Consider the following 21,443-nt stretch of genomic DNA (forward strand, 5'->3'; position numbering starts at 1 on the left):
TACTGTGTGACAGGTGTATATGGAGATACAGAGACAACTTGATATCACACCATTAATCAGTCTCTGAGTCATCACTTCCACATCACAGACGCCATAAAATTATTTCGCCTCTACTCACGATGATAGGCGCAATGCGACCGACGCCATTAAAAGTTGTGTTTCATTTTCCGTGCATTGGGAATTGAGCAACGGCGCACTGTCTCTCTTTACATTAATACCGATGATGTAGGGTCTCGTATGTTGCCCCATAATAACGTAACAAACGCTTGTGTCACGACATTTATACATTTACTACTACATGAAACATGGACACGTGATTGTCTTCATTTCTAAAGAAGTACTGTCTCGTACGTCGGCTAAGTATGATAAACGTCTAAGTGATGTTCTAAGTTTTGCTTTTTTTCGTCCTGAAGACTGATTAGTCGAAAGACTGTTCACGCATACATTTTCTGTGGATTACCTTTCATTTTGAGTAAAGACGTCCCTATGTCAGATTTTAATTACGTTCCTATAGCGCCGAAAATACGCATGTGCGACCCTTAGTTACGACACTCACATTCTTACCTTTCATACTGTCTTTCCGCCCTTGCTCTACCAGCACTGCTTAAATTGTACTCTTTTTATGTACGCTACACGTATGTCATTGAATGAGTCCCAAGCCCGATCATCCGCCTATATTCCGCCACGTCACTGGAACGCCAGCACGCGACATACAAAATCGCGACAGCAGCATCAGAGCCGCATAACTAAACAGTACCGATTATGTGATATGAAATAGCGGAGGTCGGTAAGACGAGTGTCGAAGCCAAGAAAAGGGCCACCGAAGCCTTGAGACATGGAGAATTAGTAAGGGTAGAGGCAGCTGGCGCCAAAACATTGGCCAAAACCGCAAATAACCGTGCAAGAATCGCTAGGCGAATTGGACACATGAATGCAATAGGAATTAATGCAATGAAAGCCCAGTGGAAGGAAGCACTTGCGAGCACAACGCAACGAATGGAAAGCGTTGAAGAACGCGTTGCGGGTACCACCCAAAGGTGTGAAAGCGTAGAAAAAGATGTGGCACGCCTGGAACGCCGAGTACAAATTGGTACACAGCGTCCAGAGGCGGCGGCCGGCTCGGCGCGACGCAGTCGAGTACGAAGCGCACTCAACAGCCCAGGGAACGCACGGCTGCGAAACTGCAGCCCGGCCGCGACAACTGACGCTCAGTTCCAGTATCATTGTGGGGCAGAACCAGGAGGTGTCAGTTCGCGTCAAAGAGACGGGCGCGTGTGATACTACACCCAGCAGAAATGTGCAAGAGATACCAGAGTTTGATTACAAACACATTCTATCGGTCCTCAAATTCCAAAATGTCCGGGAAAATGGAGGCTCACTTCACCCAAAAATTTGGCTGTCACAATTTTCTAACACGCTACTGATATCGTGGCCATTGACAGCAAAATTAGAATTTATCTGCGGGCACATCGAGGGCACGGCAGCTGAGAAAATGCGTAGTGTTGTAGGTACATGCCGAACGTACCAAGAATTCACCGACGCGTTACTGGGAAAGTATTGATCGCGCCAAGTGCAAGACCGAATAAAAGAAGAAATCATTATGTGTCCGTATCCGGAGGCGTCAGGATACAAGAGCCCCACGAAGCTCTTTGAGGCTTCAATTAGAAAGAAGCAGTTTCTTGATGTGCCACATAGTGATGGTGAAATAATGAAGTTCTGTTTCGCGAAACTGCGAAGCAACTACCAGCTAGCGCTTGTATGAAAGTACGGAGCGAATATCTAAACATTGAAAAGCCTTCTGCGCGAGTTGGAGTTAATTTTCGAAGGAAAGGGCAAAATAACTATTACAATGGCGACTTTCGTGGATCACCGCGCAATAACAACATCCATCAGCGTGGAGGCAGGACTATAAGAGACAAAATTGGGATGGCAGAGTAACTTGCAGAGACAAAACGATACCCGCCAGTACGACACGAGCTGGAGGCGCAGAGATTCACATGAAGAGCGGGACGAGTGAATCCAAATACGTGGTCCTAACCCGAGTTCCAATCACCGAAACAGAAATAGTGGGCGAGCTTGAAGCCAGGACCGTGCGGTTTCCGCTCGGGGAAAATGCGCACAAATACTCGGACAGAGCCGTTTACATGTGTTGAAATGTGAGGAGCGCGAGAACGTAGTTTTTGTACACAAAAAAAGTGTTGCCTGTGTGTGAAACAAAAGGGAAACATTTGTAAAATAGGCTGGCTTAGAAAACATCTTTCTGTTGTGTACGTATTAGACATTAAGTGTGGTAATTTGTTTTTATTTATATTCTTTAACATGTACATGTGTAACATGTAGGGGCTACGAGGCGACATGTGGACCTTCCGCATTCTTTGTTAACTCCGAAAACGAAGGGTCGGTCTAACTCACTTTTCTGTACTTCCCATTTCATGGGGGAGCCACCACTCTTCCGAGTCATTGGTAACACAGAGTGCATCTTCATGTGTGTTTTGTCTTTACACCGTACCAATTACTGAGTCTGAAACGTCCCCTTTGAACAATTTATACACGAGACTGTGCTTAAACTGACACACAATATTTTGTTAGCGCAACGCAATCTGACTTTCAAAATTCCCTACAAAAGAATGGCCCTGACTAACATTAAACTATACCTTTCACAAGTCACTTACCTCACAAAAATCTTCGCTGCTCAAGCTACTGCAATACAGCGAGCGCCACTACTGCCAGCTAAATAAAAGATTCAAACTATGGAAGGCACTAACTACTGATAGGGATAGTTAGCAAATGAAAGATATTAATAGAGAACGAACAATGTATTTACCTTAATATCATCACAAGTCATAATATATATATCAGTTCATGACAAATTACAAACCTCCGCCATCTCTCTCCCCACATCCACCACTGCTGGCGGCTCACCTCCAACTGCGCAACGCTACGCGCTGTTCACAGCCAGCTGCTTAACACTACAATGGCGAGTATTACAACAATGCAAAGCAGACACAGACTGCCCACAGCACAGCCAGTGATTGTCATACAGAGGTGGCGTTACCAATAAAAAGCCTAAACAGCCTACTTACATAGAGAAAACATAAACAGCCTACTTACATAGCCCCCATGCTCCCCACAAAAATTTTTACAAATGGTGTTGGGCACTGGCCAATACAGATTTGACAAAATTTTTCACAATTACAGTAACAAAGATATAAAATGCACACACTTATTAATATTATGTTGGTCAAAAGATCAAAATTTCTCACAGTCCATAAAGACAGTCCACATTGTTCATCACAGTAAAAATGCAGAGTTTTTCTCAAAGTCCGAGCAGTAAAAGAAAATGCACATAGAAGTAGTGGATTTCCATGCAGTCTTGAAGAAGTAGTGTTGACCTTCCAACGGAAAGACAGTGCTGACTCTCGACATGCAGACAGGTAATGGGCCACAACAGAGCAAACCCACTGCAGAGTCAGTCGAAGTTTTGATGAATATTGGTAGGTAGGTCATCACAGAGCAGACCCACTGTAGTCCTGGTAGAGATTACGATATTGGTGGGCCACCAGAGGTGCAGACCCACTGCAGTCCTTGTAGAAATAATGGTATTGATGGATCATCAAAGATGTAGACCCACTGTAGTCCTTGCAGAGATAATGGTATTGGTGGGCCACCAGAGGTGCAGACCCACTGTAGTCCTTTAAGTTTTCTTGAGTTTTTGCAAGTTGCGTAACCGAATCGGTAGATGCAACTGAGTCAATTTTAGCTTGCAAGGTGTTGTGATTTTCATGAACAATGGTTTGCAGTTCTTTTATGGCTGCTTCGTGATTCTGTAATACATTTTCATGCCGCGAAAAAATGGGTTGAAAATGCACACAAATTTGTGTTTTTATGTCATTACAGACTTTTTGACATTTCGATTCAATGTTATGTAACTCACTAGTTAAATCTTCACGTGTTTGTTCAAGTGTGGTGTCTAACTTTTGAAGATTTTGTCCCATTGCGTCTAACTGTTGCTGTGTTTGTCTCTGGTGTTGTTCCATTGTGTCTAACTTTTGAAGATTTTGTTCCACTGTGTCTAACTGTTGCTGTGTTTGTCTCTGATGTTGTTCCATTGTGTCTAACTTTTTAAGATTTTGTTCCACTGTGTCTAACTTTCGAAGATTTTGTTCCATTGTGTCTAACTTTTGAAGCTTTTGCTGTGTTTGTCCCATTTGCTGTATTAATTGTAATAACAATGCACTGGTGTCTGGAACATGTTCCTCAGTGCTTTTCGGCAGTGAATTTGCACCGGCAACATTCACATTTTGACAAGCAGAAAATGTGTCTTGACTTATTTGAGAAAACGGTGAGGAACCAAAACCTGAATCTACAGTATTTGCGAGATTGTTTCCTGTCATTTCGGATTCCTGAGGCGAGCTGTTCCCGACCGATCGTTCGATAATGCGTCCCTCTTCACTAATTGTTTCACTGTCCACGCCATTGTTTGCCGCCCGCTCCATTTCCCTATGCACAGTTACCAAATTACTACTTTGAATGTCTGTTAATTCATTACTCTGCGGCGCTAACACACTGCTTTCGTCTTCACTGTCATTTCTCAGTTTACTTTGGAGCCTAGTATTACGTTTTTCACACGCCATTATTGTCACAATATTTCACGATAACACAGAAAAGCACAATTTGAAGAGCAAAAATAAGAGAACACATTAACATAACACTGAAAATAATATCTAGTTAATTGCAGCTGCTAAATAATTGGTGCAAATCTACATGCATGCCACAACTGTTTTACTGTACAACAATGAAAGACTGCAACTACAAAGGAGATTCTCTCTACAGTTACGTGCTAGCAATAAACAAAATCTACACTAATTACACAAACTACAAGAAAAATCAGAAGATTCCAGTGAGGTATCCTAGGCTAAGGGTCGACATATGAAACGTCCCCTTTGAACAATTTATACACGAGACTGTGCTTAAACTGACACACAATATTTTGTTAGCGCAACGCAATCTGACTTTCAAAATTCCCTACAAAAGAATGGCCCTGACTAACATTAAACTATACCTTTCACAAGTCACTTACCTCACAAAAATCTTCGCTGCTCAAGCTACTGCAATACAGCGAGCGCCACTACTGCCAGCTAAATAAAAGATTCAAACTATGGAAGGCACTAACTACTGATAGGGATAGTTAGCAAATGAAAGATATTAATAGAGAACGAACAATGTATTTACCTTAATATCATCACAAGTCATAATATATATATCAGTTCATGACAAATTACAAACCTCCGCCATCTCTCTCCCCACATCCACCACTGCTGGCGGCTCACCTCCAACTGCACAACGCTACGCGCTGTTCACAGCCAGCTGCTTAACACTACAATGGCGAGTATTACAACAATGCAAAGCAGACACAGACTGCCCACAGCACAGCCAGTGATTGTCATACAGAGGTGGCGTTACCAATAAAAAGCCTAAACAGCCTACTTACATAGAGAAAACATAAACAGCCTACTTACAAGTCTTTGTTGAGGAAGAGGTACTGGGTGCATATCGACAGTGTTCTGGGCACGCCTTACAGCGCTGCACCACTTGTTTGTTTGCGCGGTATTTGTCACTGCTGTCAAGGGCACACAACTGCGGTGTCGCACCTACTTTCAGTGAGGCTTTTCTCTTCGTTGGCGTGTTTGGCACGCCTCAGCGCGTTGCACCACACTCTTAGAGTTTGGAGGCGGATATGTACAAAGGTGGCCACTGTGCCCGCCCATGCCGCTGCTGTTAAGCGCAACCTTTCTGGAGTGTGGCGAGTTTCTCGTACGGTGGTACGTCACGTCTCTGAACGTGAGCGGTCGTCGGGATTTATCGCGTGAGCGGTGTAATGCCGAAGGTATGGCATTCCTCAACAAGTCCGGTAACTGGTGTCTCGGTGTGAGACGTAGCACACATGAGAAGTCTAAAAATATGATATTTACAAGAAATTGTGTACAGAGGTAGAGTCCTTGCATTGTAACTTGCGAAGTCTGCCGTGTTTTTTTTTTTTTTGTGTGTGTAAATTTTCCACCGTAAGTTTCTGTACATCCAGTTCCATCTCAGATGAGTAGCGACCGACTCAGCGATCGGCCACGCCAGAGACAGCAACATCCACCGAGTTGCCTCAGGTGTAGCCGATAAGTTACGTATAGTATTTTTATTAATTTCCATTACTAAGGCGATTGCAGCTAATTATATCTCGTCTAATATGTGTTCATTGTTTATTTGTGTGCGTCCGCCATGTCTTGAGCAGTTTCAGGGATCCATCGAGGCCTCTGGGATCCGAGACGCCTGTAGATAGCGTAGTTAGTGAAGTTGAAGAGTCAGCAGTACTTGTGAGCATGCTCCAGTGACGGGTATGTCATAGGTGGGATTACGTACAGTATTTTAGAGTTACGGGTGGAGTACTTGAGCTTCTCTGTATCTTAATGAATCGTACCCTGGTATTAACAATGGGCCCATAGGTTAAGTCACTATTCTTTACAATAACCATTAATTATAAAGTCTCTCAGCAGAGTATAAAAATTTTGTGTTTTATTAGTGTAACAGTTCTATTCATGTAAATATTCATCTCTATTAGTTTGTTTTATCGATTGTACAAAATACGATCTTTACAAATTCTGAATGCTGTTTTAGTAAAAAGTTTTGAGGAGGCACTCTTTATGAAAGGTCGTAAGTATTGTGCAGGTACTGCGAACAGCGAGTGACTGCAGGACGAGAAGTGACGCTACAGGGTGGTCGGTGTGGAGTAAATGGAGGCCGAGCGGCAGGGAGACGCCTGAGCGAGGCGGCTGTCAGTCACGACACGCCCCGCCCCTCGCGACGGCTCAGAGGCGAGTGCCGCCCACCTGCTCAGCGAGGCGGCGGCTCACCTGGCCGACAGCCTCCGGTCAGCTGAAGGCGGACACAACCCCGGGATCCCACCGGGACGGGCGACCCCGTTGGCGGCTGGCCGAGGAGACAGCACGGCACCGCTCAGCGGTGACGCAGAAATGGGGACTCCACTAGAAGGGGACTCCACTAGAAATGGGGACTCCACTAGAAATGGGGACTCCACTGCAGGAGAGGTGCCACACGACGAGGGCGTACTCTAACAGTGGCAGCACGGAGAGTCGGAGAGATCTCTTGAGGCGCACTTATGACGGACGCCGTTTACCGTTCCTGCACGAATTCGCATAAATCACAATTATAGGCCGGACTGCACGCCCAAAGCAGTTCTGTGCCGGGTATTGATGGACTGCAGTTTGTCGTGATTATGTTCTCTCCTACAGAGAGCAGTTCCGAGCAATCAGCCACGATGGTCGATCTGCTATCCTGGTTTCAGCCTCCATCACATGAATCCACGAGTGTTGCAATCACTCTAAGAGTAGAATCCCGTATTGCAATTTTTCGGTCTAGATAAGACCAAGTGTTACTGTCTTAGGACGGCCAACTACCTGTCCTACGGCTCTGTCCCGATTCTTGCGGTCCTCAATACAATCAGAGCCCGTACGTGTGCTGGCCACCGTACCGCACGGTAGTGGACATAAACAATAGGCTGTCGTACCACCCCACAAGCTTCTTGTCGATGGACAGTGCCACTACAGAGAGTGGAGGATGACTGGAGCAACTTCCGGGTGCCGCGCCTGGTTCCCAGAAACATTAGATTGCTGGCCCACACCACCAGTCGCACTCCTTCCAGCTGGCGCCGCTTTCTCCACGCCAGGAACCACCATCCCGCTCCACAGACGAGTGTGGCAATATTCGTGTGTTGAGTGATTCGTTCTGTGACGTTAGCATGCGAAGGACGTTACGGTCAACCGGTTTTTTTTTCTTTTCTTGTTCAGACAACTGCGTGAACACAGTAACATTCGTGCTTTCAGTGAAAACATTGTTTTTTTTTGTTTTTTTTTTGCCCCCCCAAACTTTATTTCAGGCACTAGAGATTGGAAATTCAATGTCAAATACATGTATATTTTTCTGCTTTATAGCTTTCAGTCTTCTTTTTTTATATGTACATGTTCATGTTAAAGATACCCTGGTTCCGTATGATCATGTCAGTTTGGAACAATTTTTTTTGGTGATGCACACTATGTTACATAATCTTCGATCACACAGGTACACTTACGAAATTTCTGTCTTTTTATGTACACTATATCTCTCTATCTCACTTATGTTGATGCCTGTCAATTGTCACTATGTGTACAAATTTCAATAGTTACAAAATGTTATACACAATAATATGCTACTGTTACACGAGAGTATTTTTGTTTGTCTATGTGAGCGGAATATCTGTGGTTACAATTCTGGTTAGTGGTGCATGGACCATCAGCCAATCAATCACTGTAAAATACGAGGGGCGTTCAGAAAGTAAGCTCCAATCGGTCGCGAAATGGAAACGACTATGAAAATCCGATAAAGCTTTGCACAGATGTGTTGGGTAGTGTCTCTAGCATAACCCCAGTTAGCATCACGTCGCTCTTCTCATTTCTAAGCTCGCAGTGAGTGCGTAAAGATGTCTAGAAAATAGTGTCTGCCGCCAAGTACGAGGGCCTGGTGAGAAATTTCGCCTGAAGCTATGCAGCTAACATTACATAACTGTCGTGCTGTTTCTTCTTCAAGACAATTCTCAGCCGCATTCTGCAGGGGCAATGAAGATGCTCCTGCATCGTTTTCAAATGGAAATGTTAGATTACCCACAATACAGTCCGCAATTGTCTCCCCCTGAGTTTCATCTCTGGTCACATGAACCGCTGTCTTTGAAGACAACATTTTGACACAGACAACGAGGTGTAGGCCAGCGTGGAGAATTGGCGGAAAGCACTGGCGGCTGCCTTCTATGATGAGGCTATTGAAAAGTTGGTACAACGCTATGACAAAAGTCTAAGTCAGAACGGCGACTACGTAGAGAAGTAGCTGAAAGGTGTAGCTAATTGTTAGAAGTAAAACATTTCTGATGTTCACTGTGGTTTCAATTTGGCAATCAATCGGAACTTACTTTCTGAACAGGCCTCGTATTTATCATCCTTTCTGTTCAGGGAAACGGCGTTAGAGTGGTTAAACGTTTCAACCATGAAGCATAGAGATATTGTTTGTCTTTTTGGCTTCATGCAGAAGTATGTGTGTGTTTGAGTTGGGGTCCAGGAGCTAATTCTTAAATGTTACTTTAATGAGAAGCTTGCAGGTCCATTAGGTCAACATTTTACTGCAGCTTCGAACTTAGCCTTCTGGCATGTGTTCAACATTTGTATGACTGTGTGAGTATGTCCATGTATGACAGTGGGCTCCCTGAGGGTGAATCTGTGTTGCGTGTGACTTATTCGTCAATGTGAGTAAGATGTTGGCGAAGCCATAAGAAAAATTCCACCTTTTATTTTATCATCAATTTCCAATTTAATCTGCCAGTTCGTTGTGACATTTTGGAAACTGTTTGGACCGATTCTTTCTGAGTGATTGACACACTACATTTGTCAAGTGAGTCATCCACTACCAAAAATAATCTAAATTGACTGGGGGTGGGGAATGAGAGATTCTGTGTCCTCTTTTGCGTGACTCCTCTCATTTTAATCAATTTTATTAGTGTTCTACGCCATTGCACGGTAGTAACAGACCGAATAAGGTTATTGTAGTGAGAGTATTTGTACTGAGTGCTCAAAAAATAATTTTCACTTGATTCCTATACATGTTGGGTTACTTCCCTGGGTGGCTTGTGCGAGGCAACCATCGGAGGACGTGGCACATGGCATTTCCGGTTGGGGGCTGCACTTCCCTGAATCTGAGGGGTTCGTACAATAGGCTTAAGCCCCTGGTGGAACGACCTGCGAGACGTCTGAGTGTCGCCGCAGTATATGTGTTTACCATTCCGGCGCGTCCGGAACGGAGATTCCTATCACCGACTGACTGCATTCTCCTCTTGATTCTGACAATACTTGCGTCCACAAGTCTGGGTGCGACTGTCTGGCGCCAGATGGCCCGCGGTCTAGGCAGGTTGTTTTCGTAGCCAGTGAAACGGCAAGTTCAGTGCCCTCAGCTGAACAGCAGAGGCATGACTGGTCAACTTAAACTGAGGCTGGTTGACGTCATAAATCCCTGCTCGGAATTGCAGGGAACGGCCGTTATTGGCGCGAATGATGTCCCGAGACAGTGTGGGGGAATTTTGGAATCAGCGGTTTCCGAGGAGAGTAGAGAGTTCAGCAATGCTGGCTCCGCTCTTGCTTAGAATTCTCAGACAGCCTTCGCTGCCAGGGGTTGACACAGAGTTGCTGCACGGCAGAAGTCGGCCCCTACATCACCAGGACGCCGCCTGCCGACGGCGTGCTGCAGATTTCAGTACCGGTACAGCATTGTGCGGCTCCAGCATTGTAGCTCCTTATCAATACTGAATCACTCAGCAGCAAGCATGCTCACATTGTTACAAGTCCACCTTGTTTGTTTCTCCATGTGATCCCCTCTCACTGCTAATTGCGATACTGCTATATAGTCGGGAGATTAATATTTGATTAATTAGGACCTCCAGTCATTATCGTCGGTCTATTGCATCACAGACAGTAGGAGCCCCTTGTTCTCGAGCCAACTCTTATTCTCATAATATTTCAGTAACCCTATTCTTTAACGAAGTGTCTGTGTCAATAATCATGTGAATTTATGTTCTGGTGTATAATAAATCTTATTCTCATATTTAATCCGTATATCTTGTCGTAGAGATATGCAGAATCCCATTTCCTGTTGTTTAATATGATAAAGTTCTCTTTTTTTCTGAGTAGATTACTATTCTTATTAAATTATTGTGAGTGTGCACTCCTTATTTAACTAACTAGCAGGGGCCACCATCATTTTCCTCCATTACCATTGTGCGCATAATTAATTAGCTGGTAGATAAGGAGGGGGTCGAGTGCATGTCTCGTTCTCATACAAAATTCGTCATAATTAAAGAGGTGCAAACTCTTCTCCACTCGGCACCTCGCAAGATTTCATTAATGACTTAGCTGTCACGACAACCCTATGATGGCAGACATCTGTAGCTAAATCTTTCTCTTTCGTGCTTGTTTATCGTTGTTGCCGAGAAAATTGCAGCATTCATGCACATAATGCAGTAAGTAATTCGGCTCGCCGTTTACTAAGTATTCAGTTTATAAGGTTAGTCGCAACAGGAATGGCTCGGACTGGAGCAGTTGCTTCCTGGACAATTACATGACAGACGTAAGACTGCTATATCGTGTGAGCTTTTTGCTCAGTCTTTACCTAAGAAAAATACCAGAATAGTAACAGTAATGGTCAGCTTCGCCATGAATTACAGGCATAGTTAAGTGTAGTTCATAAGAAGTAGTCTGATTCAATTGTGTGTAAAATAAAGTGTGGCAACGACGATATCTTTAGTGAGTTTGTCCCTGTAGTGCGTAGCTTTAAATCTGGCTTTATGTAATAGCTGTTAACTCAGTCCCACTACGTTTAAATTCGTCATCGCATTAAACTACCAGAAACGTGCTGCTTGACTGCTAGATGCCGCGTTCTTTACTTCTTTCTGTTTTTATTCCTTTAATAGAATCACAATTTAACTGCCATCGTTCCGTGGCGCCAACACCAGTAATCGACCGCTGATGCAGCGACAGAGCTCTCTGGTCTGCAGGAGACGGAGAACAAACCGAAAGATAAACTCAGCTTCTACATTACTATGATCTGCATTTGCGATTAATGTCTGAGGTTGCTCACAATCAGTACAGTGTCACTGTGAGAATCTGAAGCTGCGCTCATGACTTTGAGGCTCGCGCGCTGGCTTTCCAGTGTCGTGGCGGAATATAGGCGGACGACTGGGCTGGGAGTCATTCAATGAGCTGTGTGTAGCGTGCGTAAAAAGTGAATTATTTGAACAGGGCTGGTTGAGACAGATTTGCTATCCAGCGCCGTTATACTGGGCGCGGAAAAAGTGCAGGGGGGAAGATGGCATGAGACATAGTATTTTGTGTATGGCCACTAAGGGTCGTAGCTGCATATTTTCTGGGCTACAGGAACGTAATTGAACTCTGACATACAAATGTCTTCACTCAAATGACTGGTAATTTACAGAAAATGTATACGTAAACACAATATTTGGACTAACCAATCGTCACAATGAGAAAAAGGTAAATTTAAATTATCACTTTCACCTGTATCAGATTTAGCTGACGCACGCTAGACAGCATTGTTACAGAAATGAAGAAATAACATGTCCATGTTTCATTTTTCAATACGCCTTAAAAGGGCCAAAAGGAACGAAACATAAGCCACCAGTTAATTAACAAAATTATGTGGAGCAAATGTTCCAACTGACCACGGTTCATGCTGGCATAGCGCCTTAAATACTCAACTGCGACCTCTACATTCCTTCACTTGATGCTTTGGCTTTTGGTCAAATTGTGGTTCCGCACCCTGTATAGGACAGACAATGCGTGACAGAATGTTGGTCAAATGCTCAGGAGTCAAGTACACCTAACCTTTGGTGGAGAGTGCTAACAAAGGCAAAATGACGGTTGCGTTGGTAGCGATCAGTAACTTTAAAATTAAGCACACAATAAGTATCATACGTTTGACAAAGACGCTAAGAAAATAGATGTATAATACAAAAAGTCCTCTAGTAAAGTAGTAAATGTGTAAACGTCGTGACATGAGTGTCAGTCACGCTGTTATGGGGCAACACATGAGACCCTACGGAATCGGTATTATTGATAGCAAAGACTGTGCACCGCTGGTCGATTGCCAAAGCTCTGAAAACGAAACAAAACTACTAACTGATTCGCTCACATCGATGCTATCACCATGTGTAAAGACGGTATTTTTTAATATCGTCTGTGATTCAGTAGTGATGAGGGAGAGACTGTTAAATACGGTGATATTAATTTCTTTTTGTATCTCTGTATGTACCTAAAACATATGGGCAATGGCCTAAGGTACCACGCAGACGTCGACCAGAATTCAATATTTGCTGCGATTTTCCACGTAGCCTATTTACTGAGCAGGCAAGGTGAACAGTACGACAGATACGACGTTTACACCGGACACAACATTCAGAAGGCGAAAATTTCGGAAACCGTTTTTCTCTACTATGTTTACATATTAAACCTTGACAGGTTTTGCTAGTCCTTATGACGAGATTCATAATTTTTACGAGTATCGTCTCTGTAATGCAACTGTCCTTGGTACAGCGAACTTATTGGTGTTTTCCTAATATGGAGAGGAGACATTAACAATTATTGGTGGGTATGGATTTCTTACGTACGCCAGTGAAAATATAAGGAAGAGGGGAAGGAGGAGATTGCACGTAATGGCATGCTCAAAAGTACTATCCACGTCCGTTAAAGTGTTGGAAGGTGCTATGTTGAGCGTCCAAAGTTAAGCTTACTGGTGCACGGTTGTGAATTAAGTGCAGATATAAGTTGCGCAGCTATTTGTTTTGCGGCTTTGTGGTATAGACTATTCAAACACGATGGAGAATGGACGGCATACTTGACAAGAGGTTAAAAAAATTATAACTTTACGTGTTTCCACATTGTCAACAAGCCAAGTACGGGCCTGTTTTTATATACGACCGGAATGTGCAGGAGACCACAGCACCATATCGGGAAAGAAGATGTCGCAGCGATGTAAACATGTCGTCCACACGGCTCAAGCGATCCTTTTGCTGAATCAGGAGACAAAGCGATTAATAATTATATAGTTGGTAGCTGTAGCCAGGAGAGCTAAAACCAGGCGGAAAGACGTACGTCGTTTGCGTTTTTAAGGTGTATTAGGAGTAAACTAGAGCAAAAATGGAAAAAAAATGCTTCTTTAGTGGGGTCACTCGATTACAGGGTTGGCACGTTTCTCAGGGCAGGATCGTTCGTAATGAGTGAGTCGCGAGTGTCGATGTTGTGACGTCACCATACTGTCAGCGATAGACGCCCTCCCGAGATCTGAATATATGTAACACCACTGAAGCGAAGGGAACAGTTGATTCTGGGAAGCCCGCCATATTTCTAACATTTGATACTTGCTTAATCTGAGCGTAATATTTCGCTAAGCGTTGTACGCAAAACTATTTGGAGTACTGTTAAAACGAAATATCGAGGAATACACAGATTCCTTTCTATAAGAAAAGGGCTTTACTTTTTCTGTCATCATAGAGGCCGCACAGACCAGATTTCGCAAACATGATTTCAACCTGTACAGTGGCTGTTCTGCGCAGCAGTTCGTTGAATCATCTGCTTCCCGCCTTGGGGGAACAGCGTCGCAGACGTCGACACCTTGTCTGGCAGCACGGCGATAGTGATGCGGAGACGGAAAAAAAGGCGATGGACCTTTCTGAATTAATCCTGAACTGCTAGTAAAGTTCATCTCGACAATAGCACGGACGTGGCACAAGAAAGCCGTCGCGAGAAACACCGTTCCCAGCTGTAACGGAATTTTCCGGCCTATACAGCTCTTTTCACAGCAATTTATTGTAAACACCGGGCCATTTTAATTGTCCGTTTACGTGACCGTCACGAATTACAGGGCGGTGAAGTAGAAAGAACTGCGATTACGATGATAATCTCAAGGCTTTTCTTAGCAGTAATTTAATCGAAAGAACGTAACATTTCTTATCGTGTTTTCTGTGGATTAAGGCAGACAACGCTATGCCGTTTCAGTCTGTCCCCTAAGCAATGAAACTAAAAGACACATTTGCCCTGAGTGGAGAAATCGCTTCATCGTATCGCTAGTACGGACGACCTCCAGATTCAGCCGTTGACAAGAGTCTGCTGTCGACGCTTCCTCAGTTCCCAAATAGAGCAGTGCACACACCGAGAGGTGAGTAACATACACGGTAATGAATCAGTTCGTTAAATATACTGATATCAGGTTTCTTTTTTTTCTGGTCTCGCTATAAACCTACGGCACAAGAGTAACATACTGTGTGTGGCACGGTGGTGGTACGTGCAGCTACGGTGAAGTATAATCTGTCGGAACAAAGAGGTCCCATCAGTTTCTTCTGGCCAGAAGACATCGTAGCTTCATATACTACCAATATGTTACCGGTTCTGAGTAAACTGAAAGCACCTAAATACTTCCTCCATAACCGTATCTGCACTGGCTCCAAAACTTTAATAGTGGCTGGAAATTCCGATATTTACGTCGAAGCACCGGTCTGGACGAATCAGAAGCGTCCTGTTGTCTGTGTCATGTAAGAAGGCGGCCCGATTTTCAGCTGTTCTCCTCATCCCCCTCCACTAGCCACTGGCGCCCACTAATATTCATGCTCTTTCCGAGCGGCTAGCAGCGAGTTACAGCAGGGAGCGAGAATCTCGCTCCTACGTGCAACACTGTTGCCGCACTTCGCCACAACCGAACTGTCTATCCAACTATCAATTTCTTTCTTTCCTTTATTTTCTTGCAGCAGTACAGCTCTGAATGTGTATCTTGTAAATGTTTAAGAGCGATTAAAAAAAAAAAGTCATATGACGGCAATAAACGTGAAGTGCATCACAAGCAGGCGAGGCGGATTATTTACCTCATTTATAACTTTTTCAAACGTGAATTTAAAAGCGCGTCTCCTACGGTTGATATTTGAAAGCACAACAATGGCCCGCAGAACCATGTGGAGTCGGCAAAGAATTGTTAAAGCGAATTGTAAAGGGAAGTGTCAAGACTGTCGGAAATGTAGAAACAGTTGGTTTCGTGTCGCCGGAAAGCATCGAAATCGCAAAGAACCAGTAACACAAATGGATAGTTTTAACATTGATGTTTTAAAGAGATCCATGTGAATGATGAATGCCTGACATAACAAAAACGTGTTACAATTACGCAGGCTTCAATGGTAAGCGCTTCGTCAAGGTAAAGAATTTTCAAAGACATTGGTTCCAGATACGTTAAGAAGAGATTTTTTAGTTCAAACAAATGATATAGGTGCAGCACGAACTACATCCCATATAAAGATTCACGATACAAGAGAAGCAGGTAGGTCAACAGTGTATTACCTCGATGAAACATGGGTCAGTTATAATGATTCCAAGAAGATATGCCGGAAAATTATTGATGGTACTGGCAGTTTTAAATTTCTCATAGGGATAGGTTCTCGGACAATTATTATGCAGTCTGACTCTTCTCGTTTTGTTTCTGAGAATAAACTTGTATTTACGTGCAAGTAAAACAGCAGTGATTACCATTCTGGATGAACGCTGCCAGTCTCGTGATGTGATTCACAATTCTTGTCATACCTCGCCTCGAAGTCGGTCATTGCCAGTTATAATTAGACTGTTATAGAAAAAACATCAAGTACAAACACCTGAAATGTGGATATTTTTCCCCAGCTTAAAAATAAAAATTGTAAGCATCGTATAATCTGGACTCGTGTCGATCTTCTGCAGCTCGTTAATTTATACTGTACCAGTCACGTGACAGAACGTTCACGCACGACTTCCTTGCACATGAATGCGGTCACACCATTTTGCGTTTACTCACGTGTCACTGTCATTGTAGCCACATGGAATTAGTTTGGGTAAAGGGTGTTAAGACTATGTGGAAGAAAAAGAAACAACACATTCAGGGTAACATACAATGAATCGCTTGTACATGAGGCAATAAGCGACGAGGCAACAGACAACATCCCACCTGTAGTGTCGGCATAGTCTGTGTGGCATGCTGAGAAGCTTTAGGAAGAAGAAATTGACAGGGAAACGATGATTGATGTAAGACTTGAACCTATCATCATAAATTTAATACCAGATTGTTCGGAAACAGACTCAAACACAAGTGAAGATGGTATTACAATGTAGACTTTGGAACAAAGTAATATTTCTTAGTTTTAAAGACTCACGGCTTAAAAATGTGTTTGTCAACAGATCAGTTGCATACATAATAATGAGAACTTCCTAGCCTTTCTGATTAGGACTTGTATCCTTTTAATTATGCAGACTACAAATATATTGGCCAAGGAGAAGTTAAGCTTCTCCCACCGTATTGTAAACCTCTGTCATTTTCAAGGCACTTACTGCACAGGGCTCTAAAATGGCAATGATGGTTAGCTGTCGACATATCGGTAGTTTTCGATGTTATCGGTCAGATTCCCTGGAGTTATTCGTAGGTGGAGGTTAATTTTTTGCTTCTTCAATTGATTATCAATCCGGTCTCTCACTGTAACATCGAACGTGTTGGTTTACACTCACAATGCCCGTTAACAAGGAAAAATATGACAACTTACTGACCATTCTTGCGATAGTCTTTTACATCAGTCTTTTCTACCACTAATTCTTTTTTTACACGCAGTGATTACACTCAACTACCGTCAAACACAAAACACACACACACACACACACACACACACACAGACACAGACACACCTTAGACACAGAGCAGAAGCAGTTGTAAAGCAGATATAATGATTTCGGTTGGTGCTCGAAGTTAATTATGTAGTGTATTAAATTTCTACTTATAATGCAGTTCAAATCGCAATAAATGGTAATTATTGCAAGCAGTTTCAATGACGTTTTGAGAAAAATGGTACTTCACTTCTTCACAAAACTGTGTCAGCTGTTCTCGAATATTTACTATTTCCCTCGTAGATTTGAACCTATAATACGATGTACCATAGGCAAACGAGCCTGAATGTTGTCCCTAGCAATGCAGTTCGGCCACGTGGACTTTGTTTGCCCGCTCTCTGCTGCTGGCACGTGCGCAGTTCTCACCCCCCCCCCCCCCCCCCCCCACTCGTCCTTTCCGCTCCGCGTCTGTATGCGGAAGCGCCGCCCTAGATGACGAGGGCTTTAGTGTGCGTTATTTATGGAAATCTTCAGAGTACAACACACGCCTTGTCATGTAAAAGTCAGTGTATCAATGACTAATTAAAAATTCTAGTAGTACACCGTATTCAAGTACAGCGACTGTGTTTCCCGTAATTGGGTCACGGTTTTCAAAGGTTATGCACATGTACGATTCGCGCCAATTTCTACTACAGTTTTTTAGTAAGGACTATTCAAACACGACGGAGAGTGCACAGCACATTTGGTAGAAGCAGATATCAATCATAAATTTATTCTCTGTCATCATCAAGGCATCTTTGATGCTGATGTGATACGTGGCCGGAGTGTGTAAGATGTCGCAGAATTACTTTGGAGAGAAAGATGCAACTACAACGTTAAGACTTTGGCAACAGAAGTTGCGCGTTTCGATTGTCGAGACAGAAATGAAACCGCTGGAAATTTGTGCGTTTGGCACTTGTAGCCCACACTGTTCCAAAGGAGCTGTTAGTTATACGCCATTTATATGTTAAAACAGAATAGCACAAGCTACGCAGCAAACACTTTCCAAAATCCATGGGTAGGATGAATGTAGGGATCTAAGCTATGTTGGTCGTCAGATCGAAAACTCTACGAATGGCGAAAATTTTTGACACGACAGAATGTTTCTCTCTAACCCACTATTATGAATTTACTCTTCAAGTGACGTCATCTCGATACTGTGTCGGCATCTGTACTGGATTAATCAGAAGCCATAGCGTTTCATTCCGTATAAAAACAGGACACTACGGATGTTTCTTATTAAAGCATAATGACACACAGTCCTGAGGAAAGGGCCAGAAAAATATGTGCTTCCCGTGAAACTGACATTTAGTCTTCCGTGGAAGCGGCCACCTAAATGAGCCACAGTCCAACAAGAACAGGAATTCTCAAATTACTGCAATTCTGTCGTTTGTGTAAATAAAGAATTGTCAGGACAGTGTTTGAAACGTTTGCTGTCGCTCTACCTGGCCAAACGTAACAAGGACAGTTGTCGCATTAACATTGCGACTGTTGGAGAAAGTAGGTTAATTGACTTACTACATGTGTGACACTAACACAACAAGATCAGTTTTGAAATCAGTAATTGATTCCAGGTGTAGATAATGTAACTGCCTAATCCATTTGGTTCCGAACCTCACAGCAAGGATAGATGCACCCGCCGTGTATATGTGTACCTCTGTGGTCGAACGCATGAAACTTGGTGTGAGGCCACAGTTTCACATGCGCCAACGAGTGGCCTATAACGCAATCACGCGCAGTAAAATAAAGCTTTGGTGATCTTCGTTCTCCCGATCGGCGCCGCCCTGCGACACGACAATACCACTGAAAAAAGCTCTTCCCTGTTCATCGCCTTTTCAGAGAAATTAATTGTTGGCTCGCATGTGGCCCACCTCCTCTCATGTGGAGTGTGTAAAGACCCTCGACGAATCGTTTTTTATCTGTTACCGTTTAACGAACGCAATTTGTACAAACAGAAGGTGAACAGCTGATACATTGCCACGAAGTAAAACAAGGCCTCACACTTGGGTTTAGATTTCGCATCGATAAAAAACAGATGATGCTGTCAACTTCATTATTACTTGTTCTCAAACTGTGGCTGGTGACATATCCGCTAATACTATGTACGTGATTAGGAGTTCGCCTTGACTCTAGAGGAATTTTGCTAGGCAGCTACACGTCTTCAAAACCATGGACTGTAAATACGTTCCACCCCTTACTGCTATTCCTATTCCTCACTACGCAAGTCATCCAGGTGAGTATAATAAACGTATCACATGCGTTAATTGGTTTGGATAAAAACGTTTAGACGGTATTTTTTGACGATTTCTACACGTTTTCCGGAAGATCTTCTCACACAATCGCCTCCTTCTCGGGACTGTAGAATAACATCAGCTGGAGGCAGCTGAGACGAAGGCCGTCCATGAATGTGTCGAGTGCGAAACAGGAAGTGTGCGGATGCGTTGAGATGGTAAAACTGGCCAGCGACTGTCAGTGTGACTCATATGTGGGAGTGGACACGCGTCTCGAAACTTGAGGGATACGCGAGGTTGTAGTGTGGGTACATTTTAAAAATGTAGTCTCTGCGTCAAATATAGATTCGCTCTTATTAAGACGATTAACTCATGCATGCAAATTTCTCTGTCGCTCTCGTTTACTTCATATAACAGCCATTACTCGCGGGAGAGTTGCAAGTGGCAACAATCCGCGACGCTAACAGCAACAATCAGTCGCTGAGGCAGTGACAAAGCTGTGTCAACGAAAAAATAAATTCGACTTATATGTGTATAATGTTTCGCACTTTCGTTTCGGACAAAAATATTTGCAGTACTGTTATCAACGCAAAACCGGGGGTACAGACTTTTTTAAATCATAATATTGCTTAACGTTTTCTGTTGTCAGAGAGGCCACACTGATCAGATTTCGCAACAGTAATTTCAATCGAGACAGCGGCGTTCCTCCAGACCAATTCGTCGAATCATTTACGTCCTTACGTGGGGAAGCAGCGTCGCAGCCACCGACATGTTCCCTGGCAGCACGACGGCGGCCATACGTTGCCGAGGAAAAGGGCGATGGACCTTTTTAAAATAATGTCGAACTGCTACTAAAGTTTTAACTCGACAAGAGCACGGACGGCGTCTGACGCAAGAATGCCGTCGCGAGCAACTCCGTTCCCAGTTGTAACGGAATTTTCTGGCCACAGCAGGTGTCGGGGCAGTTTATTATAAACGCCGTGCCGTTTTAATCGTCCGTTTATATGATACTGACGAACTACCGAGCGGCGAACTGGAAGGAATTGCGATTACGGTGATGAGGTGAAGGCTTTTCTTAGTTGTAGTTTGATCGGGAGAGCGTAAAATTTCTTATCGCGTTATCTGTGGGTTGAGGGAGACAACAAAATGCTCTTTCAGTCTATTCCCGCAAGCGATGAAACTAAAAAACAGAAAATTTACCCAGAGTTGATCAACTCGCTTCATGGGCTCGTTAGTAAGGGCGACGTCAATTCATGGCGTCTGTGGTTTGCGACCGGAATTTCAGCTGTGGGCAAAAGTTTGCTACCGTTACTAACTAGAGACGCATCCTTACTTCTCAAATAAAGCATTGCATACACAGAAAGCTGAATAACATACACAGAAATCAATGAGAGGAACTTATTTATAATGATTTCAACGTATTTTTTTCTTTCTGGTCTCAATATATACCTGCGGCACAACACTTTCATAGCATATGTGACGTTGTGGCCCACGTAGAGGAACGGTTAAATACAATCTGTCGGAACTAAGGGGTGCTATCAGTTTCTTAAGATCAGAAGACAACGTAGCTTCATTTGTTAGAAATCTTGATTAGACTGAAAGCTGCTAATATTACCTCTTGAACCGTATGTGGATAAACTCCAAAACAGTAACTGCTAGTTTCGACATTTACTTCGAAGCATCGAGTTGAACGAAACAGAAGTAGTATGCGTCATCCACAGAAATGTGCTGAGCACCTGACACGCTTGCTTATGCAAAGTCAGTGTATTAAAAACAAATCAAAGATTCTAGTAGAACACAATGGTTTTAGCTTAGCAACTGTGTTTGCCCTAATTGGGACATGGTTTTCAATGATTAGGTACATGTACGATGAGTGCCAATTCGTACTACTGTTTTCTAGTATGGACTTTCCGGACAC

This window comes from Schistocerca americana, chromosome 11 (assembly GCF_021461395.2).
Source record: "Schistocerca americana isolate TAMUIC-IGC-003095 chromosome 11, iqSchAmer2.1, whole genome shotgun sequence".
Classification (NCBI taxonomy): Eukaryota; Metazoa; Arthropoda; class Insecta; order Orthoptera; family Acrididae; genus Schistocerca; species Schistocerca americana.